This window comes from Schistocerca nitens, chromosome 3 (assembly GCF_023898315.1).
Source record: "Schistocerca nitens isolate TAMUIC-IGC-003100 chromosome 3, iqSchNite1.1, whole genome shotgun sequence".
NCBI classification, from domain to species: Eukaryota; Metazoa; Arthropoda; class Insecta; order Orthoptera; family Acrididae; genus Schistocerca; species Schistocerca nitens.
In genome coordinates, this window is record NC_064616.1 from 2,900,703 (window position 1) to 2,928,394 (window position 27,692).

The window sequence follows — 27,692 nt, forward strand, 5'->3', positions numbered from 1 at the left end:
TTCAGTGTTTCATCGTCAATGGGAAGGTCCAAGGGATACAGTAATCCTGCAGAGGTGCATCAGAATGTAAACCTGATGACACAGGAAACGCTCAAAACATAGACAGTAGGAAGACTCAGTCTTCCTGTACTTAAGTCGGCATTGTGTTTCTTATATTTAATTCCGATGCGATTTCTGTGTTTCATCGACAATGAGAAGGTCCAAGGGATACAGTAAACCGACAGAGATGCATCCGAATGTAAAACTGGTGACACAGGAAACGCTCAAAACATTGACCGTACGAAGACTGTTTTCTTGTACTTAAGTCGGCTTTGTGTCCCTTATATTTAATTTCGATGCAATTTCTGTGTTTCATCGTCAATGGGAAGGTCCAAGGGATACAGGAAAGTTGCAGAGCTGCATCGGAATGTCAAACTGGTAACACAGGAAACGCTCAAAGCATAGAGAGTAGGAAGACTCAGTCTTCCTGTACTTAAGTCGGCATTGTGTCTCTTATATTTAATTCCGATGCAATTTCTGTGTATCATCGTCAATGGGAAGGTCCAAGGGATACAGTAAACCTGCAGAGGTGCATCGGAATGTAAAACTGGTGACACAGGAGACGCTCAAGACATAGACAGTAGGAAGACTCATTCTTCCTATACTTAAGTCGGCATTGTGTCTCTTATATTTATTTCCGATGAAATTTCTGTGTTTCATCGTGAATGGGAAGGTCCAAGGGATATAGTAACCCTGTAGAGGTGCATCGGAAATTAAAACTGGTGACACAGGAAACGCTCAAATGATAGACAGTAGGAAGACTCAGTCTTCCTGTACTTAAGTCGGCATTGTGTCTCTTATATTTAATTCCGATGCAATTTCTGTGTTTCATCGTCAACGGGAAGTTCCAAGGGATACAGTAAACCTGCAGAGGTGCATCGGAATGTAAAACTAGTGACACAGGAAACGCTCAAAACATAGACAGTAGGAAGACTCTGTCTTCCTGTACTTAAGTCGGCATTGTGTCACTTATATTTAATTCCGATGCAATTTCTGTATTTCATCGTCAATGGGAAGGTCCAAGGCATACAGTAAGCCTGCAGAGGTGCATCAGAATGTAAAACTGGTGACACAGGAAACGCTCAAAGCATAGAGAGTAGGAAGATTAAGTCTTCCTGTAGTTCAGTCGGCATTGTGTCTCTTATATTTAATTCCGTTGCAATTTCTGTGTTTCATCGTCAATGGGAAGGTCCAAGGGATACAGTAAACCTGCAGAGGTGCATCGGAATGTAAAACTGGTGACACAGGAAACGCTCAAAACATAGACAGTAGGAAGACTCAGTCTTTCTGTACTTAAGTCGGCATTGTGTCTGCTATATTTAATTCCGATGCGATTTCTGTGTTTCATCGACAATGGGAAGGTCCAAGGGATACAGTAAACCTGCAGAGGTGCATCGGAATGTAAAACTGGTGACACAGGAAACGCTCAAAACATTGTCCGTACGTAGACTGTTATCTTGTACTTATGTAGGCATTGTGTCTCTTATATTTAATTCCGATGCGATTTCTGTGCTTCATCGACAAGGGGAAGGTCCAAGGGATATAGTAAACCGGCAGAGGTGCATCGGAATGTAAAACTGGTGACACAGGAAACGCTCAAGACATTGACCGTACGAAGACTGTTTTCTTGTACTTAAGTCGGCATTGTGTCTCTTATATTTAATTTCGATGCAATTTCTGTGTTTCATCGTCAATGGGAAGGTCCAAGGGAAACAGTAAACCTGCAGAGATGCATCGGAATGTAAAACTGGTGACACAGGAAACGCTCAAAACATAGACAGTAGGAAGACTCAGTCTTCCTGTACTTAAGTCGGCATTGTGTCTCTTATATTTATTTCCGTGAAATTTCTATGTTTCATCGTCAATGGGAAGGTCCAAGGGATACAGTAAACCTGCAGAGGTGCATCAGAATGTAAAACTGGTGACACAGGAAACGCTCAACACATAGACAGTAGGAAGACTCATTCTTCCAGTACTTAAGTCGGCATTGTGTCTCTTATATTTAAATCCGATGCAATTTCTGTGTTTCATCGTCAATGGGAAGGTCCAAGGAATACAGTAAACCTGCAGTGGTGCATCGGAATGTAAAACTAGTGACACAGGAAACGCTCATAACATAGAAAGTAGGAAGACTCAGTCTTCCTGTACTTAAGTCGGCATTGTGTCTCTTATATTTAATTCCGATGCAATTTCTGTGTTTCATCGTCAACGGGAAGTTCCAAGGGATACAGTAAACCTGCAGAGGTGCATCGGAATGTAAAACTAGTGACACAGGAAACGCTCAAAACATAGACAGTAGGAAGACTCTGTCTTCCTGTACTTAAGTCGGCATTGTGTCACTTATATTTAATTCCGATGCAATTTCTGTATTTCATCGTCAATGGGAAGGTCCAAGGCATACAGTAAGCCTGCAGAGGTGCATCAGAATGTAAAACTGGTGACACAGGAAACGCTCAAAGCATAGAGAGTAGGAAGATTAAGTCTTCCTGTAGTTCAGTCGGCATTGTGTCTCTTATATCTAATTCCGATGCAATTTCTGTGTTTCATCGTCAATGGGTAGGTCCAAGGGATACAGTAAACCTGCAGAGGTGCATCGGAATGTAAAACTGGTGACACAGGAATCGCTCAAAACATAGGCAGTAGCAAGACTCAGTCTTTCTGTACTTAAGTCGGCATTGTGTCTCCTATATTTAATTCCGATGCGATATCTGTGTTTCATCGACAATGGGAAGGTCCAAGGGATACAGTAAACCTGCAGAGGTGCATCGGAATGTAAAACTGGTGACACAGGAAATGCTCCAAACATTGTCCGTACGTAGACTGTTATCTTGTACTTATGTAGGCATTGTGTCTCTTATATTTAATTCCGATGCGATTTCTGTGCTTCATCGACAAGGGGAAGGTCCAAGGGATATAGTAAACCGGCAGAGGTGCATCGGAATGTAAAACTGGTGACACAGGAAACGCTCAAGACATTGACCGTACGAAGACTGTTTTCTTGTACTTAAGTCGGCATTGTGTCTCTTATATTTAATTTCGATTCAATTTCTGTGTTTCATCGTCAATGGGAAGTTCCAAGGGAAACAGTAAACCTGCAGAGATGCATCGGAATGTAAAACTGGTGACACAGGAAACGCTCAAAACATAGACAGTAGGAAGACTCAGTCTTCCTGTACTTAAGTCGGCATTGTGTCTCTTATATTTATTTCCGTGAAATTTCTATGTTTCATCGTCAATGGGAAGGTCCAAGGGATACAGTAAACCTGCAGAGGTGCATCAGAATGTAAAACTGGTGACACAGGAAACGCTCAACACATAGACAGTAGGAAGACTCATTCTTCCAGTACTTAAGTCGGCATTGTGTCTCTTATATTTAAATCCGATGCAATTTCTGTGTTTCATCGTCAATGGGAAGGTCCAAGGAATACAGTAAACCTGCAGTGGTGCATCGGAATGTAAAACTAGTGACACAGGAAACGCTCATAACATAGAAAGTAGGAAGACTCAGTCTTCCTGTACTTAAGTCGGCATTGTGTCTCTTATATTTAATTCCGATGCAATTTCTGTGTTTCATCGTCAATGGAAAGGTCCAAGGGATATAGTAATCCTGCAGAGGTGCATCGGAAAGTAAAACTGATGTCACAGGAAACGCTCAAAACATAGACAGTAGGAAGACTAAGTCTTCCTGTACTTCAGTCGGCATTGTGTCTCTTATATTTAATTCCGATGCAATTTCTGTGTTTCATCGTCAACGGGAAGTTCCAAGGGATACACTAAACCTGCAGAGGTGCATCGGAATGTAAAACTAGTGACACAGGAAACGCTCAAAACATAGACAGTAGGAAGACTAAGTCTTCCTGTACTTCAGTCGGCATTGTGTCTCTTATATTTAATTCCGATGCAATTTCTGTGTTTCATCGTCAACGGGAAGTTCCAAGGGATACACTAAACCTGCAGAGGTGCATCGGAATGTAAAACTAGTGACACAGGAAACGCTCATAACATAGAAAGTAGGAAGACTCAGTCTTCCTGTACTTAAGTCGGCATTGTGTCTCTTATATTTAATTCCGATGCAATTTCTGTGTTTCATCGTCAATGGGAAGGTCCAAGGGATACAGTAAACCTGCAGAGGTGCATCGGAATGTAAAACTGGTGACACAGGAATCGCTCAAAACATAGGCAGTAGCAAGACTCAGTCTTTCTGTACTTAAGTCGGCATTGTGTCTCCTATATTTAATTCCGATGCGATATCTGTGTTTCATCGACAATGGGAAGGTCCAAGGGATACAGTAAACCTGCAGAGGTGCATCGGAATGTAAAACTGGTGACACAGGAAATGCTCCAAACATTGTCCGTACGTAGACTGTTATCTTGTACTTATGTAGGCATTGTATCTCTTATATTTAATTCCGATGCGATTTCTGTGTTTTATCGACAAGCGGAAGGTCCAAGGGATACAGTCAACCGGCAGAGGTGCATCGGAATGTAAAACTGGTGACACAGGAAACGCTCAAGACATTCACCGTACGAAGACTGTTTTCTTGTACTTAAGTCGGCATTGTGTCTCTTATATTTAATTTCGATGCAATTTCTGTGTTTCATCGTCAATGGGAAGGTCCAAGGGATAAAGGAAACCAGCAGAGGTGCATCGGAATGTCAACCTGGTAACACAGGAAACGCTCAAAACATAGAGAGTAGGACGACTCAGTCTTCCTGTACTTATGTTGGCATTGTGACTCTTATTTTTAATTCCGATGCAATTTCTGTGTTTCATCGTCAATGGGAAGGTCCAAGGGATACAGTAAACCTGCAGAGGTGCATCGGAATGTAAAACTGGTGACACAGGAAACGCTCAAAACATAGACAGAGGAAGACTCAGTCTTCCCACACTTAAGTCGGCATAGTGTCTCTTATATTTATTTCCGATGAAATGTCTGTGTTTCATCGTGAATGGGAAGGTCCAAGGGATATAGTAAACCTGCAGAGGTGCATCGGAAAGTAAAACTGATGACACAGGAAACGCTCAAAACATAGACAGTAGGAACGCTTAGTCTTCCTGTACTTAAGTCGGCATTGTGTCTCTTAAATTTAATTCCGATGCAATTTCTGTGTTTCATCGTCAATGGGAAGGTCCAAGGGATACAGTAAACCTGCAGAGGTGCATCGGAATGTAAAACTGGTGACACAGGAAACGCTCAAATTATAGACACTAGGAAGACTCAGTCTTCCTGTACTTAAGTCGGCATTGTGTCTCTTATATTTAATTCCGATGCAATGTCTGTGTTTCATCGTCAATGGGAAGGTCCAAGGGATACAGTGAACCTGCAGAGGTGCATCGGAATGTAAAACTAGTGACACAGGAAACTCTCATAACATAGAAAGTAGGAAGACTCAGTCTTCCTGTACTTAAGTCGGCATTGTGTCTCTTATATTTAATTCCGATGCAATGTCTGTGTTTCATCGTCAATGGGAAGGTCCAAGGGATACAGTGAACCTGCAGAGGTGCATCGGAATGTAAAACTAGTGACACAGGAAACGCTCATAACATAGAAAGTAGGAAGACTCAGTCTTCCTGTACTTAAGTCGGCATTGTGTCTCTTATATTTAATTCCGATGCAATTTCTGTGTTTCATCGTCAATGGGAAGGTCCAAGGGATATAGTAATCCTGCAGAGGTGCATCGGAAAGTAAAACTGATGTCACAGGAAACGCTCAAAACATAGACAGTAGGAAGACTAAGTCTTCCTGTACTTCAGTCGGCATTGTGTCTCTTATATTTAATTCCGATGCAATTTCTGTGTTTCATCGACAATGAGAAGGTCCAAGGGATACAGTAAACCGGCAGAGATGCATCGGAATGTAAAACTAGTGACACAGGAAACGCACAAAACATTGACCGTACGAAGACTGTTTTCTTGTTTTTAAGTCGGCATTGTGTCCCTTATATTTAATTTCGATGCGATTTCTGTGTTTCATCGTCAATGGGAAGGTCCAAGGGATACAGTAAACCTGCAGAGGTGCGTCGGAATGTAAAACTGGTGACACAGGAAACGCTCAAAGCATAGACAGAGGAAGACTCAGACTTCCCACACTTAAGTCGGCATAGTGTCTCTTATATTTATTTTCGATGAAATGTCTGTGTTTCATCGTGAATGGGAAGGTCCAAGGGATATAGTAAACCTGCAGAGGTGCGTCAGAAAGTTAAACTGATGACACAGGAAACGCTCAAAACATAAACAGTAGGAGGACTTAGTCTTCCTGTACTTAAGTCGGCATTGTGTCTCTTATATTTAATTCCGATGCAATTTCTGTGTTTCATCGTCACTGTGAAGATCCAAGGGATACAGTAAACCTGCAGAGGTGCATCGGAATGTAAAACTGGTGACACAGGAAACGCTCAAAACAAAGACAGTAGGAAGACTGAGTCTTCCTGTACTTAAGTCGGCATTGTGTCTCTTATATTTAATTCCGATGCAATTTCTGTGTTTCATCGTCAATGGGAAGGTCCAAGGGATACAGTAAACCTGCAGAGGTGCATCGGAATGTAAAACTGGTGACACAGGAAACGCTCAAATTATAGACACTAGGAAGACTCAGTCTTCCTGTACTTAAGTCGGCATTGTGTCTCTTATATTTAATTCCGATGCAATGTCTGTGTTTCATCGTCAATGGGAAGGTCAAAGGGATACAGTGAACCTGCAGAGGTGCATCAGAATGTAAAACTGGTGACTCAGGAAACGCTCAAAACATAGACTGTAGGAAGACTCAGTCTTCCTGTACTTAAGTCGGCATTGTGTCTCTTATATTTAATTCCGATGCAATTTCTGTGTTTCATCGTCACTGTGAAGATCCAAGGGATACAGTAAACCTGCAGAGGTGCATCGGAATGTAAAACTGGTGACACAGGAAACGCTCAAAACAAAGACAGTAGGAAGACTGAGTCTTCCTGTACTTAAGTCGGCATTGTGTCTCTTATATTTATTTCCGATGCAATTTCTGTGTTTCATCGTGAATGGGAAGGTCCAAGGGATATAGTAAACCTGCAGAGGTGCATCGGAAAGTAAAACTGATGACACAGGAAACGCTCAAAACATAGACAGTAGGAACGCTTAGTCTTCCTGTACTTAAGTCGGCATTGTGTATCTTATATTTAATTCCGATGCAATTTCTGTGTTTCATCGCCAATGGGAAGGTCCAAGGAATACAGTAAACCTGCAGAGGTGCATCGGAATGTAAAACTAATGACACAGGAAACGCTCAAAACATAGACAGTGGGAAGACTCTGTCTTCCTGTACTTAAGTCGGCATTGTGTCTCCTATATTTAATTCCGATGCAATTTCTGTGTTTCATCGACAATGGGAAGGTCCAAGGGATACAGTAAGCCTGCAGAGGTGCATCAGAATGTGAAACTGGTGACACAGGAAACGCTCAAAGCATAGAGTGTAGGAAGAATCAGTCTTCCTGTACTTCAGTCGGCAGTGTGCCTCTTATATTTAATTCCGATGCAATTTCTGTGTTTCATCGTCAATGGGAAGGTCCAAGGGAAACAGTGAACCTGCAGAGGTGCATCGGAATTTAAAACTGGTGACACAGGAAACGCTCAAAACATAGACAGTAGGAAGACTCAGTCTTCCTGTACTTAAGTCGGCATTGTGTCCCTTATATTTCATTCCGATGCAATTTCTGTGTTTCATCGTCAATGGGAAGGTCCAAGGGAAACAGTAAACCTGCAGAGGTGCATCGGAATGTAAAACTGGTGACACAGGAAACGCTCAAAACATAGACAGTAGGAAGACTCAGTCTTCCCGTACTTAAGTCGGCATTGTGTCTCTTGTATTTAATTCCGTTGAAATTTCTGTGTTTCATCGTGAATGGGAAGGTCCAAGGGATATAGTAATCCTGCAGAGGTGCATCGGAAAGTAAAACTGATGACACAGGAAACGCTTAAATCATAGACAGTAGAAAGACTCAGTCTTCCTGTACTTAAGTCGGCATTGTGTCTCTTATATTTAATTCCGATGCAATTTCTGTTTTTCATCGTCAATGGGAAGGTCCAAGGGATACAGTAATCCTGCAGAGGTGCATCAAAATGTAAAACTGCTGACACACTAAACGCTCAAACCATAGACAGTAGAAAGACTCAGTCTTCCTATACTTAAGTCGGCATTGTGTTTCTTATATTTAATTCCGATGCAATTTCTGTGTTTCATCGTCAATGGGAAGGTCCAATGGATACAGAAAACCTGCAGAGGTGCATCAGAATTTAAAACTGGTGACACAGGAAACGCTCAAAACATAGACAGTAGGAAGACTCAGTCTTCCTGTACTTAAGTCGGCATTGTGTTTCTTATATTTAATTCCGATGCGATTTCTGTGTTTCTTCGACAATGAGAAGGTCCAAGGGATACAGTAAACCGGCAGAGATGCATCGGAATGTAAAACTGGTGACACAGGAAACGCTCAAAACATTGACCGTACGAAGACTGTTTTCTTGTACTTAAGTCGGCATTGTGTCCCTTATATTTAATTTCGATGCAATTTCTGTGTTTCATCGTCAATGGGAAGGTCCAAGGGATACAGGAAACTTGTAGAGGTGCATCGGAATGTCAAACTGGTAACACAGGAAACGCTCAAAGCATAGAGAGTAGGAAGACTCAGTCTTCCTGTACTTAAGTCGGCATTGTGTCTCTTATATTTAATTCCGATGCAATTTCTGTGTATCATCGTCAATGGGAAGGTCCAAGGGATGCAGTAAACCTGCAGAGGTGCATCGGAATGTAAAACTGGTAACACAGGAAACGCTCAAAGCATAGACTGTAGGAAGACTCAGTCTTCCTGTACTTAAGTCGGCATTGTGTATCTTATATTTAATTCCGATGCAATTTCTGTGTTTCATCGTCAATGGGAAGGTCCAAGGGAAACAGTAAACCTGCAGAGATGCATCGGAATGTTAAACTGGTGACACAGGAAACGCTCAAAACATAGACAGTAGGAAGACTCAGTCTTCCTGTACTTAAGTCGGCATTGTGTCTCTTATATTTATTTCCGTGAAATTTCTATGTTTCATCGTCAATGGGAAGGTCCAAGGGATACAGTAAACCTGCAGAGGTGCATCAGAATGTAAAACTGGTGACACAGGAAACGCTCAACACATAGACAGTAGGAAGACTCATTCTTCCAGTACTTAAGTCGGCATTTCGTCTCTTATATTTAATTCCGATGCAATTTCTGTGTTTCATCGTCAATGGGAAGGTCCACGGAATACAGTAAACCTGCAGAGGTGCATCGGAATGTAAAACTAGTGACACAGGAAACGCTCAAAACATAGACAGTAGGAAGACTCAGTCTTCCTGTACTTAAGTCGGCATTGTGTCTCTTATATTTAATTCCGATGCAATTTCTGTGTTTCATCGTCAATGGGAAGGTCCGAGGGAAACAGTAAACCTGCAGAGGTGCATCGGAATGTAAAACTGGTGACACAGGAAGCGCTCAAAACGTAGACAGTAGGAAGACTCAGTCTTCCTGTACTTAAGTCGGCATTGTGTCTCTTATATTTATTTCCGATGCAATTTCTGTGTTTCATCGTGAATGGGAAGGTCCAAGGGATATAGTAAACCTGCAGAGGTGCATCGGAAAGTAAAACTGATGACACAGGAAACGCTCAAAACATAGACAGTAGGAACGCTTAGTCTTCCTGTACTTAAGTCGGCATTGTGTATCTTATATTTAATTCCGATGCAATTTCTGTGTTTCATCGCCAATGGGAAGGTCCAAGGAATACAGTAAACCTGCAGAGGTGCATCGGAATGTAAAACTAATGACACAGGAAACGCTCAAAACATAGACAGTGGGAAGACTCTGTCTTCCTGTACTTAAGTCGGCATTGTGTCTCCTATATTTAATTCCGATGCAATTTCTGTGTTTCATCGACAATGGGAAGGTCCAAGGGATACAGTAAGCCTGCAGAGGTGCATCAGAATGTGAAACTGGTGACACAGGAAACGCTCAAAGCATAGAGTGTAGGAAGAATCAGTCTTCCTGTACTTCAGTCGGCAGTGTGCCTCTTATATTTAATTCCGATGCAATTTCTGTGTTTCATCGTCAATGGGAAGGTCCAAGGGAAACAGTGAACCTGCAGAGGTGCATCGGAATTTAAAACTGGTGACACAGGAAACGCTCAAAACATAGACAGTAGGAAGACTCAGTCTTCCTGTACTTAAGTCGGCATTGTGTCTCTTATATTTCATTCCGATGCAATTTCTGTGTTTCATCGTCAATGGGAAGGTCCAAGGGAAACAGTAAACCAGCAGAGGTGCATCGGAATGTCAAACTGGTGACACAGGAAACGCTCAAAACATAGACAGTAGGAAGACTCAGTCTTCCCGTACTTAAGTCGGCATTGTGTCTCTTGTATTTAATTCCGTTGAAATTTCTGTGTTTCATCGTGAATGGGAAGGTCCAAGGGATATAGTAATCCTGCAGAGGTGCATCGGAAAGTAAAACTGATGACACAGGAAACGCTTAAATCATAGACAGTAGAAAGACTCAGTCTTCCTGTACTTAAGTCGGCATTGTGTCTCTTATATTTAATTCCGATGCAATTTCTGTTTTTCATCGTCAATGGGAAGGTCCAAGGGATACAGTAATCCTGCAGAGGTGCATCAAAATGTAAAACTGCTGACACACTAAACGCTCAAACCATAGACAGTAGAAAGACTCAGTCTTCCTATACTTAAGTCGGCATTGTGTTTCTTATATTTAATTCCGATGCAATTTCTGTGTTTCATCGTCAATGGGAAGGTCCAATGGATACAGAAAACCTGCAGAGGTGCATCAGAATTTAAAACTGGTGACACAGGAAACGCTCAAAACATAGACAGTAGGAAGACTCAGTCTTCCTGTACTTAAGTCGGCATTGTGTTTCTTATATTTAATTCCGATGCGATTTCTGTGTTTCTTCGACAATGAGAAGGTCCAAGGGATACAGTAAACCGGCAGAGATGCATCGGAATGTAAAACTGGTGACACAGGAAACGCTCAAAACATTGACCGTACGAAGACTGTTTTCTTGTACTTAAGTCGGCATTGTGTCCCTTATATTTAATTTCGATGCAATTTCTGTGTTTCATCGTCAATGGGAAGGTCCAAGGGATACAGGAAACTTGTAGAGGTGCATCGGAATGTCAAACTGGTAACACAGGAAACGCTCAAAGCATAGAGAGTAGGAAGACTCAGTCTTCCTGTACTTAAGTCGGCATTGTGTCTCTTATATTTAATTCCGATGCAATTTCTGTGTATCATCGTCAATGGGAAGGTCCAAGGGATGCAGTAAACCTGCAGAGGTGCATCGGAATGTAAAACTGGTAACACAGGAAACGCTCAAAGCATAGACTGTAGGAAGACTCAGTCTTCCTGTACTTAAGTCGGCATTGTGTATCTTATATTTAATTCCGATGCAATTTCTGTGTTTCATCGTCAATGGGAAGGTCCAAGGGAAACAGTAAACCTGCAGAGATGCATCGGAATGTTAAACTGGTGACACAGGAAACGCTCAAAACATAGACAGTAGGAAGACTCAGTCTTCCTGTACTTAAGTCGGCATTGTGTCTCTTATATTTATTTCCGTGAAATTTCTATGTTTCATCGTCAATGGGAAGGTCCAAGGGATACAGTAAACCTGCAGAGGTGCATCAGAATGTAAAACTGGTGACACAGGAAACGCTCAACACATAGACAGTAGGAAGACTCATTCTTCCAGTACTTAAGTCGGCATTTCGTCTCTTATATTTAATTCCGATGCAATTTCTGTGTTTCATCGTCAATGGGAAGGTCCACGGAATACAGTAAACCTGCAGAGGTGCATCGGAATGTAAAACTAGTGACACAGGAAACGCTCAAAACATAGACAGTAGGAAGACTCAGTCTTCCTGTACTTAAGTCGGCATTGTGTCTCTTATATTTAATTCCGATGCAATTTCTGTGTTTCATCGTCAATGGGAAGGTCCGAGGGAAACAGTAAACCTGCAGAGGTGCATCGGAATGTAAAACTGGTGACACAGGAAACGCTCAAAACGTAGACAGTAGGAAGACTCAGTCTTCCTGTACTTAAGTCGGCATTGTGTCTCTTGTATTTAATTCCGATGAAATTGCTGTGTTTCATCGTGAATGGGAAGGTCCAAGGGATATAGTAATCCTCCAGAGGTGCATCGGAAAGTAAAACTGATGACACAGGAAACGCTCAAAACATAGACAGTAGGAAGACTTAGTCTTCCTGTACTTAAGTCGGCATTGTGTTTCTTATATTTAATTCCGATGCAATTTCTGTTTTTCATCGTCAATGGGAAGGTCAAAGGGATACAGTAAACCTGCAGAGGTGCATCAGAATGTAAAACTGTTGACACAGGAAACGCTCAACACATAGACAGTAGGAAGACTCATTCTTCCTGTACCTAAGTCGGCATTGTGTCTCTTATATTTAATTCCGATGCAATTTCTGTGTTTCATCGTCAATGGGAAGGTCCAAGGAATACAGTAAAGCTGCAGAGGTGCATCGGAATGTAAAACTAGTGACACAGGAAACGCTCAAAACATAGACAGTAGGAAGACTCTGTCTTCCTGTACTTAAGTCGGCATTGTGTCTCTTATATTTAATTCCGAAGCAATTTCTGTGTTTCATCGTCAATGGGAAGGTCCAAGGGATACAGTAAGCCTGCAGAGGTGCATCAGAATGTAAAACTGGTGACACAGGAAACGCACAAAGCATAGAGTATAGGAAGACTCAGTCTTCCTGTACTTCAGTCGGCAGTGTGTCTCTTATATTTAATTCCGATGCAATTTCTGTGTTTCATCGTCAATGGGAAGGTCCAAGGGAAACAGTAAACCTGCAGAGGTGCATCGGAATGTAAAACTGGTGACACAGGAAACGCTCAAAACATAGACAGTAGGAAGACTCATTCTTCCAGTACTTAAGTCGGCATTGTGTCTCTTATATTTAATTCCGATTCAATTTCTGTGTTTCATCGTCAATGGGAAGGTCCAAGGAATACAGTAAACCTGCAGAGGTGCATCGGAATGTAAAACTAGTGACACAGGAAACGCTCAAAACATAGACAGTAGGAAGACTCCGTCTTCCTGCACTTAAGTCGGCATTGTGTCTCTTATATTTAATTCCGATGCAACTTCTGTGTTTCATCGTCAATGGGAAGGTCGAAGGGATAAAGGAAACCAGCAGAGGTGCATCGGAATGTCAACCTGGTAACACAGGAAACGCTCAAAACATAGAGAGTAGGACGACTCAGTCTTCCTGTACTTATGTTGGCATTGTGACTCTTATATTTAATTCCGATGCAATTTCTGTGTTTCATCGTCAATGGGAAGGTCCAAGGGATACAGTAAACCTGCAGAGGTGCATCGGAATGTAAAACTGGTGACACAGGAAACGCTCAAAACATAGACAGAGGAAGACTCAGTCTTCCCACACTTAAGTCGGCATAGTGTCTCTTATATTTATTTCCGATGAAATGTCTGTGTTTCATCGTGAATGGGAAGGTCCAAGGGATATAGTAAACCTGCAGAGGTGCATCGGAAAGTAAAACTGATGGCACAGGAAACGCTCAAAACATAGACAGTAGGAACGCTTAGTCTTCCTGTACTTAAGTCGGCATTGTGTCTCTTAAATTTAATTCCGATGCAATTTCTGTGTTTCATCGTCAATGGGAAGGTCCAAGGGATACAGTAAACCTGCAGAGGTGCATCGGAATGTAAAACTGGTGACACAGGAAACGCTCAAATTATAGACACTAGGAAGACTCAGTCTTCCTGTACTTAAGTCGGCATTGTGTCTCTTATATTTAATTCCGATGCAATGTCTGTGTTTCATCGTCAATGGGAAGGTCCAAGGGATACAGTGAACCTGCAGAGGTGCATCGGAATGTAAAACTAGTGACACAGGAAACGCTCAAAACAAAGACAGTGGGAAGACTCTGTCTTCCTGTACTTAAGTCGGCATTGTGTCTCTTATATTTAATTCCGATGCAATTTCTGTGTTTCATCGTCAATGGGAAGGTTCAAGGGATACAGTAAGCCTGCAGAGGTGCATCAGAATGTGAAACTGGTGACACAGGAAACGCTCAAACCATAGAGTGTAGGAAGACTCAGTCTTCCTGTACTTCAGTCGGCAGTGTGTCTCTTATATTTCATTCCGATGCAATTTCTGTGTTTCATCGTCAATGGGAAGGTCCAATGGATACAGAAAACCTGCAGAGGTGCATCAGAATGTAAAACTGGTGACACAGGAAACGCTCAAAACATAGACAGTAGGAAGACTCAGTCTTCCTGTACTTAAGTCAGCATTGTGTTTCTTATATTTAATTCCGATGCGATTTCTGTGTTTCATCGACAATGAGAAGGTCCAAGGGATACAGTAAACCGGCAGAGATGCATCGGAATATAAAACTAGTGACACAGGAAACGCACAAAACATTGACCGTACGAAGACTGTTTTCTTGTTTTTAAGTCGGCATTGTGTCCCTTATATTTAATTTCGATGCAATTTCTGTGTTTCATCGTCAATGGGAAGGTCCAAGGGATACAGTAAACCTGCAGAGGTGCGTCGGAATGTAAAACTGGTGACACAGGAAACGCTCAAAGCATAGACAGAGGAAGACTCAGACTTCCCACACTTAAGTCGGCATAGTGTCTCTTATATTTATTTTCGATGAAATGTCTGTGTTTCATCGTGAATGGGAAGGTCCAAGGGATATAGTAAACCTGCAGAGGTGCGTCAGAAAGTTAAACTGATGACACAGGAAACGCTCAAAACATAAACTGTAGGAGGACTTAGTCTTCCTGTACTTAAGTCGGCATTGTGTCTCTTATATTTAATTCCGATGCAATTTCTGTGTTTCATCGTCACTGTGAAGATCCAAGGGATACAGTAAACCTGCAGAGGTGCATCGGAATGTAAAACTGGTGACACAGGAAACGCTCAAAACAAAGACAGTAGGAAGACTGAGTCTTCCTGTACTTAAGTCGGCATTGTGTCTCTTATATTTAATTCCGATGCAATTTCTGTGTTTCATCGTCAATGGGAAGGTCCAAGGGATACAGTAAACCTGCAGAGGTGCATCGGAATGTAAAACTGGTGACACAGGAAACGCTCAAATTATAGACACTAGGAAGACTCAGTCTTCCTGTACTTAAGTCGGCATTGTGTCTCTTATATTTAATTCCGATGCAATGTCTGTGTTTCATCGTCAACGGGAAGTTCCAAGGGATACAGTAAACCTGCAGAGGTGCATCGGAATGTAAAACTAGTGACACAGGAAACGCTCAAAACATAGACAGTAGGAAGACTCTGTCTTCCTGTACTTAAGTCGGCATTGTGTCACTTATATTTAATTCCGATGCAATTTCTGTATTTCATCGTCAATGGGAAGGTCCAAGGCATACAGTAAGCCTGCAGAGGTGCATCAGAATGTAAAACTGGTGACACAGGAAACGCTCAAAGCATAGAGAGTAGGAAGATTAAGTCTTCCTGTAGTTCAGTCGGCATTGTGTCTCTTATATCTAATTCCGATGCAATTTCTGTGTTTCATCGTCAATGGGAAGGTCCAAGGGATACAGTAAACCTGCAGAGGTGCATCGGAATGTAAAACTGGTGACACAGGAATCGCTCAAAACATAGGCAGTAGCAAGACTCAGTCTTTCTGTACTTAAGTCGGCATTGTGTCTCCTATATTTAATTCCGATGCGATATCTGTGTTTCATCGACAATGGGAAGGTCCAAGGGATACAGTAAACCTGCAGAGGTGCATCGGAATGTAAAACTGGTGACACAGGAAATGCTCCAAATATTGTCCGTACGTAGACTGTTATCTTGTACTTATGTAGGCATTGTGTCTCTTATATTTAATTCCGATGCGATTTCTGTGTTTTATCGACAAGCGGAAGGTCCAAGGTATACAGTCAACCGGCAGAGGTGCATCGGAATGTAAAACTGGTGACACAGGAAACGCTCAAGACATTCACCGTACGAAGACTGTTTTCTTGTACTTAAGTCGGCATTGTGTCTCTTATATTTAATTTCGATGCAATTTCTGTGTTTCATCGTCAATGGGAAGGTCCAAGGGATAAAGGAAACCAGCAGAGGTGCATCGGAATGTCAACCTGGTAACACAGGAAACGCTCAAAACATAGAGAGTAGGACGACTCAGTCTTCCTGTACTTATGTTGGCATTGTGACTCTTATATTTAATTCCGATGCAATTTCTGTGTTTCATCGTCAATGGGAAGGTCCAAGGGATACAGTAAACCTGCAGAGGTGCATCGGAATGTAAAACTGGTGACACAGGAAACGCTCAAAACATAGACAGAGGAAGACTCAGTCTTCCCACACTTAAGTCGGCATAGTGTCTCTTATATTTATTTCCGATGAAATGTCTGTGTTTCATCGTGAATGGGAAGGTCCAAGGGATATAGTAAACCTGCAGAGGTGCATCGGAAAGTAAAACTGATGACACAGGAAACGCTCAAAACATAGACAGTAGGAACGCTTAGTCTTCCTGTACTTAAGTCGGCATTGTGTCTCTTAAATTTAATTCCGATGCAATTTCTGTGTTTCATCGTCAATGGGAAGGTCCAAGGGATACAGTAAACCTGCAGAGGTGCATCGGAATGTAAAACTGGTGACACAGGAAACGCTCAAATTATAGACACTAGGAAGACTCAGTCTTCCTGTACTTAAGTCGGCATTGTGTCTCTTATATTTAATTCCGATGCAATGTCTGTGTTTCATCGTCAATGGGAAGGTCCAAGGGATACAGTGAACCTGCAGAGGTGCATCGGAATGTAAAACTAGTGACACAGGAAACGCTCAAAACATAGACAGTGGGAAGACTCTGTCTTCCTGTACTTAAGTCGGCATTGTGTCTCTTATATTTAATTCCGATGCAATTTCTCTGTTTCATCGTCAATGGGAAGGTTCAAGGGATACAGTAAGCCTGCAGAGGTGCATCAGAATGTGAAACTGGTGACACAGGAAACGCTCAAACCATAGAGTGTAGGAAGACTCAGTCTTCCTGTACTTCAGTCGGCAGTGTGTCTCTTATATTTCATTCCGATCCAATTTCTGTGTTTCATCGTCAATGGGAAGGTCCAATGGATACAGAAAACCTGCAGAGGTGCATCAGAATGTAAAACTGGTGACACAGGAAACGCTCAAAACATAGACAGTAGGAAGACTCAGTCTTCCTGTACTTAAGTCAGCATTGTGTTTCTTATATTTAATTCCGATGCGATTTCTGTGTTTCATCGACAATGAGAAGGTCCAAGGGATACAGTAAACCGGCAGAGATGCATCGGAATGTAAAACTAGTGACACAGGAAACGCACAAAACATTGACCGTACGAAGACTGTTTTCTTGTTTTTAAGTCGGCATTGTGTCCCTTATATTTAATTTCGATGCAATTTCTGTGTTTCATCGTCAATGGGAAGGTCCAAGGGATACAGTAAACCTGCAGAGGTGCGTCGGAATGTAAAACTGGTGACACAGGAAACGCTCAAAGCATAGACAGAGGAAGACTCAGACTTCCCACACTTAAGTCGGCATAGTGTCTCTTATATTTATTTTCGATGAAATGTCTGTGTTTCATCGTGAATGGGAAGGTCCAAGGGATATAGTAAACCTGCAGAGGTGCGTCAGAAAGTTAAACTGATGACACAGGAAACGCTCAAAACATAAACAGTAGGAGGACTTAGTCTTCCTGTACTTAAGTCGGCATTGTGTCTCTTATATTTAATTCCGATGCAATTTCTGTGTTTCATCGTCAATGTGAAGATCCAAGGGATACAGTAAACCTGCAGAGGTGCATCGGAATGTAAAACTGGTGACACAGGAAACGCTCAAAACAAAGACAGTAGGAAGACTGAGTCTTCCTGTACTTAAGTCGGCATTGTGTCTCTTATATTTAATTCCGATGCAATTTCTGTGTTTCATCGTCAATGGGAAGGTCCAAGGGATACAGTAAACCTGCAGAGGTGCATCGGAATGTAAAACTGGTGACACAGGAAACGCTCAAATTATAGACACTAGGAAGACTCAGTTTTCCTGTACTTAAGTCGGCATTGTGTCTCTTATATTTAATTCCGATGCAATGTCTGTGTTTCATCGTCAATGGGAAGGTCAAAGGGATTCAGTGAACCTGCAGAGGTGCATCAGAATGTAAAACTGGTGACTCAGGAAACGCTCAAAACATAGACTGTAGGAAGACTCAGTCTTCCTGTACTTAAGTCGGCATTGTGTCTCTTATATTTAATTCCGATGCAATTTCTGTGTTTCATCGTCACTGTGAAGATCCAAGGGATACAGTAAACCTGCAGAGGTGCATCGGAATGTAAAACTGGTGACACAGGAAACGCTCAAAACAAAGACAGTAGGAAGACTGAGTCTTCCTGTACTTAAGTCGGCATTGTGTCTCTTACATTTATTTCCGATGCAATTTCTGTGTTTCATCGTGAATGGGAAGGTCCAAGGGATATAGTAAACCTGCAGAGGTGCATCGGAAAGTAAAACTGATGACACAGGAAACGCTCAAAACATAGACAGTAGGAACGCTTAGTCTTCCTGTACTTAAGTCGGCATTGTGTATCTTATATTTAATTCCGATGCAATTTCTGTGTTTCATCGCCAATGGGAAGGTCGAAGGAATACAGTAAAACTGCAGAGGTGCATCGGAATGTAAAACTAATGACACAGGAAACGCTCAAAACATAGACAGTGGGAAGACTCTGTCTTCCTGTACTTAAGTCGGCATTGTGTCTCCTATATTTAATTCCGATGCAATTTCTGTGTTTCATCGACAATGGGAAGGTCCAAGGGATACAGTAAGCCTGCAGAGGTGCATCAGAATGTGAAACTGGTGACACAGGAAACGCTCAAAGCATAGAGTGTAGGAAGAATCAGTCTTCCTGTACTTCAGTCGGCAGTGTGCCTCTTATATTTAATTCCGATGCAATTTCTGTGTTTCATCGTCAATGGGAAGGTCCAAGGGAAACAGTGAACCTGCAGAGGTGCATCGGAATTTAAAACTGGTGACACAGGAAACGCTCAAAACATAGACAGTAGGAAGACTCAGTCTTCCTGTACTTAAGTCGGCATTGTGTCTCTTATATTTCATTCCGATGCAATTTCTGTGTTTCATCGTCAATGGGAAGGTCCAAGGGAAACAGTAAACCTGCAGAGGTGCATCGGAATGTAAAACTGGTGACACAGGAAACGCTCAAAACATAGACAGTAGGAAGACTCAGTCTTCCCGTACTTAAGTCGGCATTGTGTCTCTTGTATTTAATTCCGTTGAAATTTCAGTGTTTCATCGTGAATGGGAAGGTCCAAGGGATATAGTAATCCTGCAGAGGTGCATCGGAAAGTAAAACTGATGACACAGGAAACGCTTAAATCATAGACAGTAGAAAGACTCAGTCTTCCTGTACTTAAGTCGGCATTGTGTCTCTTATATTTAATTCCGATGCAATTTCTGTTTTTCATCGTCAATGGGAAGGTCCAAGGGATACAGTAATCCTGCAGAGGTGCATCAAAATGTAAAACTGCTGACACACTAAACGCTCAAACCATAGACAGTAGAAAGACTCAGTCTTCCTATACTTAAGTCGGCATTGTGTTTCTTATATTTAATTCCGATGCAATTTCTGTGTTTCATCGTCAATGGGAAGGTCCAATGGATACAGAAAACCTGCAGAGGTGCATCAGAATTTAAAACTGGTGACACAGGAAACGCTCAAAACATAGACAGTAGGAAGACTCAGTCTTCCTGTACTTAAGTCGGCATTGTGTTTCTTATATTTAATTCCGATGCAATTTCTGTGTTTCATCGTCAATGGGAAGGTCCAATGGATACAGAAAACCTGCAGAGGTGCATCAGAATTTAAAACTGGTGACACAGGAAACGCTCAAAACATAGACAGTGGGAAGACTCTGTCTTCCTGTACATAAATCGGCATTGTGTCTCTTATATTTAATTCCGATGCAATTTCTGTGTATCATCGTCAATGGGAAGGTCCAAGGGATGCAGTAAACCTGCAGAGGTGCATCGGAATGTAAAACTGGTAACACAGGAAACGCTCAAAGCATAGACTGTAGGAAGACTCAGTCTTCCTGTACTTAAGTCGGCATTGTGTATCTTATATTTAATTCCGATGCAATTTCTGTGTTTCATCGTCAATGGGAAGGTCCAAGGGAAACAGTAAACCTGCAGAGATGCATCGGAATGTTAAACTGGTGACACAGGAAACGCTCAAAACATAGACAGTAGGAAGACTCAGTCTTCCTGTACTTAAGTCGGCATTGTGTCTCTTATATTTATTTCCGTGAAATTTCTATGTTTCATCGTCAATGGGAAGGTCCAAGGGATACAGTAAACCTGCAGAGGTGCATCAGAATGTAAAACTGGTGACACAGGAAACGCTCAACACATAGACAGTAGGAAGACTCATTCTTCCAGTACTTAAGTCGGCATTTCGTCTCTTATATTTAATTCCGATGCAATTTCTGTGTTTCATCGTCAATGGGAAGGTCCACGGAATACAGTAAACCTGCAGAGGTGCATCGGAATGTAAAACTAGTGACACAGGAAACGCTCAAAACATAGACAGTAGGAAGACTCAGTCTTCCTGTACTTAAGTCGGCATTGTGTCTCTTATATTTAATTCCGATGCAATTTCTGTGTTTCATCGTCAATGGGAAGGTCCGAGGGAAACAGTAAACCTGCAGAGGTGCATCGGAATGTAAAACTGGTGACACAGGAAACGCTCAAAACGTAGACAGTAGGAAGACTCAGTCTTCCTGTACTTAAGTCGGCATTGTGTCTCTTATATTTATTTCCGATGCAATTTCTGTGTTTCATCGTGAATGGGAAGGTCCAAGGGATATAGTAAACCTGCAGAGGTGCATCGGAAAGTAAAACTGATGACACAGGAAACGCTCAAAACATAGACAGTAGGAACGCTTAGTCTTCCTGTACTTAAGTCGGCATTGTGTATCTTATATTTAATTCCGATGCAATTTCTGTGTTTCATCGCCAATGGGAAGGTCCAAGGAATACAGTAAACCTGCAGAGGTGCATCGGAATGTAAAACTAATGACACAGGAAACGCTCAAAACATAGACAGTGGGAAGACTCTGTCTTCCTGTACTTAAGTCGGCATTGTGTCTCCTATATTTAATTCCGATGCAATTTCTGTGTTTCATCGACAATGGGAAGGTCCAAGGGATACAGTAAGCCTGCAGAGGTGCATCAGAAAGTGAAACTGGTGACACAGGAAACGCTCAAAGCATAGAGTGTAGGAAGAATCAGTCTTCCTGTACTTCAGTCGGCAGTGTGCCTCTTATATTTAATTCCGATGCAATTTCTGTGTTTCATCGTCAATGGGAAGGTCCAAGGGAAACAGTGAACCTGCAGAGGTGCATCGGAATTTAAAACTGGTGACACAGGAAACGCTCAAAACATAGACAGTAGGAAGACTCAGTCTTCCTGTACTTAAGTCGGCATTGTGTCTCTTATATTTCATTCCGATGCAATTTCTGTGTTTCATCGTCAATGGGAAGGTCCAAGGGAAACAGTAAACCTGCATAGGTGCATCGGAATGTAAAACTGGTGACACAGGAAACGCTCAAAACATAGACAGTAGGAAGACTCAGTCTTCCCGTACTTAAGTCGGCATTGTGTCTCTTGTATTTAATTCCGTTGAAATTTCTGTGTTTCATCGTGAATGGGAAGGTCCAAGGGATATAGTAATCCTGCAGAGGTGCATCGGAAAGTAAAACTGATGACACAGGAAACGCTTAAATCATAGACAGTAGAAAGACTCAGTCTTCCTGTACTTAAGTCGGCATTGTGTCTCTTATATTTAATTCCGATGCAATTTCTGTTTTTCATCGTCAATGGGAAGGTCCAAGGGATACAGTAATCCTGCAGAGGTGCATCAAAATGTAAAACTGCTGACACACTAAACGCTCAAACCATAGACAGTAGAAAGACTCAGTCTTCCTATACTTAAGTCGGCATTGTGTTTCTTATATTTAATTCCGATGCAATTTCTGTGTTTCATCGTCAATGGGAAGGTCCAATGGATTCAGAAAACCTGCAGAGGTGCATCAGAATTTAAAACTGGTGACACAGGAAACGCTCAAAACATAGACAGTAGGAAGACTCAGTCTTCCTGTACTTAAGTCGGCATTGTGTTTCTTATATTTAATTCCGAAGCGATTTCTGTGTTTCTTCGACAATGAGAAGGTCCAAGGGATACAGTAAACCGGCAGAGATGCATCGGAATGTAAAACTGGTGACACAGGAAACGCTCAAAACATTGACCGTACGAAGACTGTTTTCTTGTACTTAAGTCGGCATTGTGTCCCTTATATTTAATTTCGATGCAATTTCTGTGTTTCATCGTCAATGGGAAGGTCCAAGGGATACAGGAAACTTGTAGAGGTGCATCGGAATGTCAAACTGGTAACACAGGAAACGCTCAAAGCATAGAGAGTAGGAAGACTCAGTCTTCCTGTACTTAAGTCGGCATTGTGTCTCTTATATTTAATTCCGCTGCAATTTCTGTGTATCATCGTCAATGGGAAGGTCCAAGGGATGCAGTAAACCTGCAGAGGTGCATCGGAATGTAAAACTGGTAACACAGGAAACGCTCAAAGCATAGACTGTAGGAAGACTCAGTCTTCCTGTACTTAAGTCGGCATTGTGTATCTTATATTTAATTCCGATGCAATTTCTGTGTTTCATCGTCAATGGGAAGGTCCAAGGGAAACAGTAAACCTGCAGAGATGCATCGGAATGTTAAACTGGTGACACAGGAAACGCTCAAAACATAGACAGTAGGAAGACTCAGTCTTCCTGTACTGAAGTCGGCATTGTGTCTCTTATATTTATTTCCGTGAAATTTCTATGTTTCATCGTCAATGGGAAGGTCCAAGGGATACAGTAAACCTGCAGAGGTGCATCAGAATGTAAAACTGGTGACACAGGAAACGCTCAACACATAGACAGTAGGAAGACTCATTCTTCCAGTACTTAAGTCGGCATTTCGTCTCTTATATTTAATTCCGATGCAATTTCTGTGTTTCATCGTCAATGGGAAGGTCCACGGAATACAGTAAACCTGCAGAGGTGCATCGGAATGTAAAACTAATGACACAGGAAACGCTCAAAACATAGACAGTAGGAAGACTCAGTCTTCCTGTACTTAAGTCGGCATTGTGTCTCTTATATTTAATTCCGATGCAATTTCTGTGTTTCATCGTCAATGGGAAGGTCCGAGGGAAACAGTAAACCTGCAGAGGTGCATCGGAATGTAAAACTGGTGACACAGGAAACGCTCAAAACGTAGACAGTAGCAAGACTCAGTCTTCCTGTACTTAAGTCGGCATTGTGTCTCTTGTATTTAATTCCGATGAAATTGCTGTGTTTCATCGTGAATGGGAAGGTCCAAGGGATATAGTAATCCTCCAGAGGTGCATCGGAAAGTAAAACTGATGACACAGGAAACGCTCAAAACATAGACAGTAGGAAGACCTAGTCTTCCTGTACTTAAGTCGGCATTGTGTTTCTTATATTTAATTCCGATGCAATTTCTGTTTTTCATCGTCAATGGGAAGGTCAAAGGGATACAGTAAACCTGCAGAGGTGCATCAGAATGTAAAACTGTTGACACAGGAAACGCTCAACACATAGACAGTAGGAAGACTCATTCTTCCTGTACCTAAGTCGGCATTGTGTCTCTTATATTTAATTCCGATGCAATTTCTGTGTTTCATCGTCAATGGGAAGGTCCAAGGAATACAGTAAAGCTGCAGAGGTGCATCGGAATGTAAAACTAGTGACACAGGAAACGCTCAAAACATAGACAGTAGGAAGACTCTGTCTTCCTGTACTTAAGTCGGCATTGTGTCTCTTATATTTAATTCCGAAGCAATTTCTGTGTTTCATCGTCAATGGGAAGGTCCAAGGGATACAGTAAGCCTGCAGAGGTGCATCAGAATGTAAAACTGGTGACACAGGAAACGCACAAAGCATAGAGTATAGGAAGACTCAGTCTTCCTGTACTTCAGTCGGCAGTGTGTCTCTTATATTTAATTCCGATGCAATTTCTGTGTTTCATCGTCAATGGGAAGGTGCAAGGGAAACAGTAAACCTGCAGAGGTGCATCGGAATGTAAAACTGGTGACACAGGAAACGCTCAAAACATAGACAGTAGGAAGACTCATTCTTCCAGTACTTAAGTCGGCATTGTGTCTCTTATATTTAATTCCGATGCAATTTCTGTGTTTCATCGTCAATGGGAAGGTCCAAGGAATACAGTAAACCTGCAGAGGTGCATCGGAATGTAAAACTAGTGACACAGGAAACGCTCAAAACATAGACAGTAGGAAGACTCCGTCTTCCTGCACTTAAGTCGGCATTGTGTCTCTTATATTTAATTCCGATGCAACTTCTGTGTTTCATCGTCAATGGGAAGGTCGAAGGGAAACAGTAAACCTGCAGAGGTGCATCGGAATGTAAAACTGGTGACACAGGAAACGCTCCAAACATAGACAGTAGGAAGACTCAGTCTTCCTGTACTTAAGTCGGCATTGTGTCTCTTGTATTTAATTCCGATGATATTTCTGTGTTTCATCGTGAATGGTAAGGTCCAAGGGATATAGTAATCCTGCAGAGGTGCATCGGAAAGTAAAACTGATGACACAGGAAACGCTCAAAACATAGACAGTAGGAAGACTTAGTCTTCCTGTACTTCAGTCGGCATTGTGTCTCTTATATTTAATTCCGATGCAATTTCTGTTTTTCATCGCCAATGGGAAGGTCCAAGGGATACAGTAAACCGGCAGAGGTGCATAGGAATGTAAAACTGGTGACACAGGAAACGCTCAAGACATTGACCGTACGAAGACTGTTTTCTTGTACTTAAGTCGGCATTGTGTCTCTTATATTTAATTACGATGCAATTTCTGTGTTTCATCGTCAATGGGAAGGTCCAAGGAATACAGTAAACCTGCAGAGGTGCATCGGAATGTAAAACTAGTGACACAGGAAACGCTCAAAACATAGACTGTAGGAAGACTGTCTTCCTGTACTTAAGTCAGCATTGTGTCTCTTATGTTTAATTCCGATGCAATTTCTGTGTTTCATCGTCAATGGGAAGGTCCAAGGGATACAGGAAACTTGCTGAGGTGCATCGGAATGTAAAACTGGTGACACAGGAAACGCTCAAAACATAGACAGTAGGAAGACTCAGTCTTCCTGTACTTAAGTCGGCATTGTGTCTCTTATATTTATTTCCGTGAAATTTCTATGTTTCATCGTCAATGGGAAAGTCCAAGGGATACAGTAAACCTGCAGAGGTGCATCCGAATGTAAAACTGGTGACACAGGAAACGCTCAACACATAGACAGTAGGAAGACTCATTCTTCCAGTACTTAAGTCGGCATTGTGTCTCTTATATTTAATTCCGATGCAATTTCTGTGTTTCATCGTCAATGGGAAGGTCCAAGGAATACAGTAAACCTGCGGTGGTGCATCGGAATGTAAAACTAGTGACACAGGAAACGCTCAAAACATAGACAGTAGGAACACTCAGTCTTCCTGTACTTAAGTCGGCATTGTGTCTCTTATATTTAATTTCGATGCAATTTCTGTGTTTCATCGTCAATGGGAAGGTCCAAGGGATACAGGAAACTTGCAGAGGTGCATCGGAATGTCAAACTGGTAACACAGGAAACGCTCAAAACATAGAGAGTAGGAAGACTAAGTCTTCCTGTACTTAAGTCGGCATTGTGTCTCTTATATTTAATTCCGATGCAATTTCTGTGTATCATCGTCAATGGGAAGGTCCAAGGGATACAGTAAACCTGCAGAGGTGCATCGGAATGTAAAACTGGTGACACAGGAAACGCTCAAAACATAGACAGTAGGAAGACTCATTCTTCCTATACTTAAGTCGGCATTGTGTCTCTTATATTTATTTCCGATGAAATTTCTGTGTTTCATCGTGAATGGGAAGGTCCAAGAGATGTAGTAACCCTGTAGAGGTGCATCGGAAAATAAAACTGGTGACACAGGAAACGCTCAAATTATAGACAGTAGGAAGACTCAGTCTTCCTGTACTTAAGTCGGCATTGTGTCTCTTATATTTAATTCCGATGCAATTTCTGTGTTTCATCGTCAACGGGAAGGTCCAAGGGATACAGTAAACCTGCAGAGGTGCATCAGAATGTAAAACTGGTAACACAGGAAACGCTCAAAACATAGACTGTAGGAAGACTCTGTCTTCCTGTACTTAAGTCGGAATTGTGTCTCTTATATTTAATTCCGATGCAATTTCTGTGTTGCATCGTCAATGGGAAGGTCCAAGGGATACAGTAAACCTGCAGAGGTGCATCAGAATGTAAAACTGGTGACACAGGAAACGCTCAACACATAGACAGTAGGAAGACTCATTCTTCCTGTACTTAAGTCGGCATTGTGTATCTTATATTTAATTCCGATGCGATTTCTGTGTTTCATCGACAATGGGAAGGTCCAAGGGATACAGTAAACCTGCAGAGGTGCATCGGAATGTAAAACTGGTGACACAGGAAACGCTCGGAACATTGTCCGTACGCAGACTGTTATCTTGTACTTATGTAGGCATTGTGTCTCTTATATTTAATTCCGATGCGATTTCTGTGTTTCATCGACAAGGGGAAGGTCCAAGGGATACAGTAAACCGGCAGAGGTGCATCGGAATGTAAAACTGGTGACACAGGAAACGCTCAAGACATTGACCGTACGAAGACTGTTTTCTTGTACTTAAGTCGGCATTGTGTCTCTTATATTTAATTTCGATGCAATTTCTGTGTTTCATCGTCAATGGGAAGGTCCAAGGGAAACAGTAAACCTGCGGAGATGCATCGGAATGTAAAACTGGTGACACAGGAAACGCTCAAAACATAGACAGTAGGAAGACTCAGTCTTCCTGTACTTAAGTCGGCATTGTGTCTCTTATATTTATTTCCGTGAAATTTCTATGTTTCATCGTCAATGGGAAGGTCCAAGGGATACAGTAAACCTGCAGAGGTGCATCAGACTGTAAAACTGGTGACACAGGAAACGCTCAACACATAGACAGTAGGAAGACTCATTCTTCCAGTACTTAAGTCGGCATTGTGTCTCTTATATTTAATTCCGATGCAATTCCTCTGTTTCATCGTCAATGGGAAGGTCCAAGGAATACAGTAAACCTGCGGAGGTGCATCGGAATGTAAAACTAGTGACACAGGAAACGCTCAAAACATAGACAGTAGGAAGACTCAGTCTTCCTGTACTTAAGTCGGCATTGTGTCTCTTATATTTAATTCCGATGCAATTTCTGTGTTTCATCGACAAGGGGAAGGTCGAAGGGATACAGTAAACCGGCAGAGGTGCATCGGAATGTAAAACTGGTGACACAGGAAACGCTCAAGACATTGACCGTACGAAGACTGTTTTCTTGTACTTAAGTCGGCAATGTGTCTCTTATATTTATTTCCGTGAAATTTCTATGTTTCATCGTCAATGGGAAGGTCCAAGGGATACAGTAAACCTGCAGAGG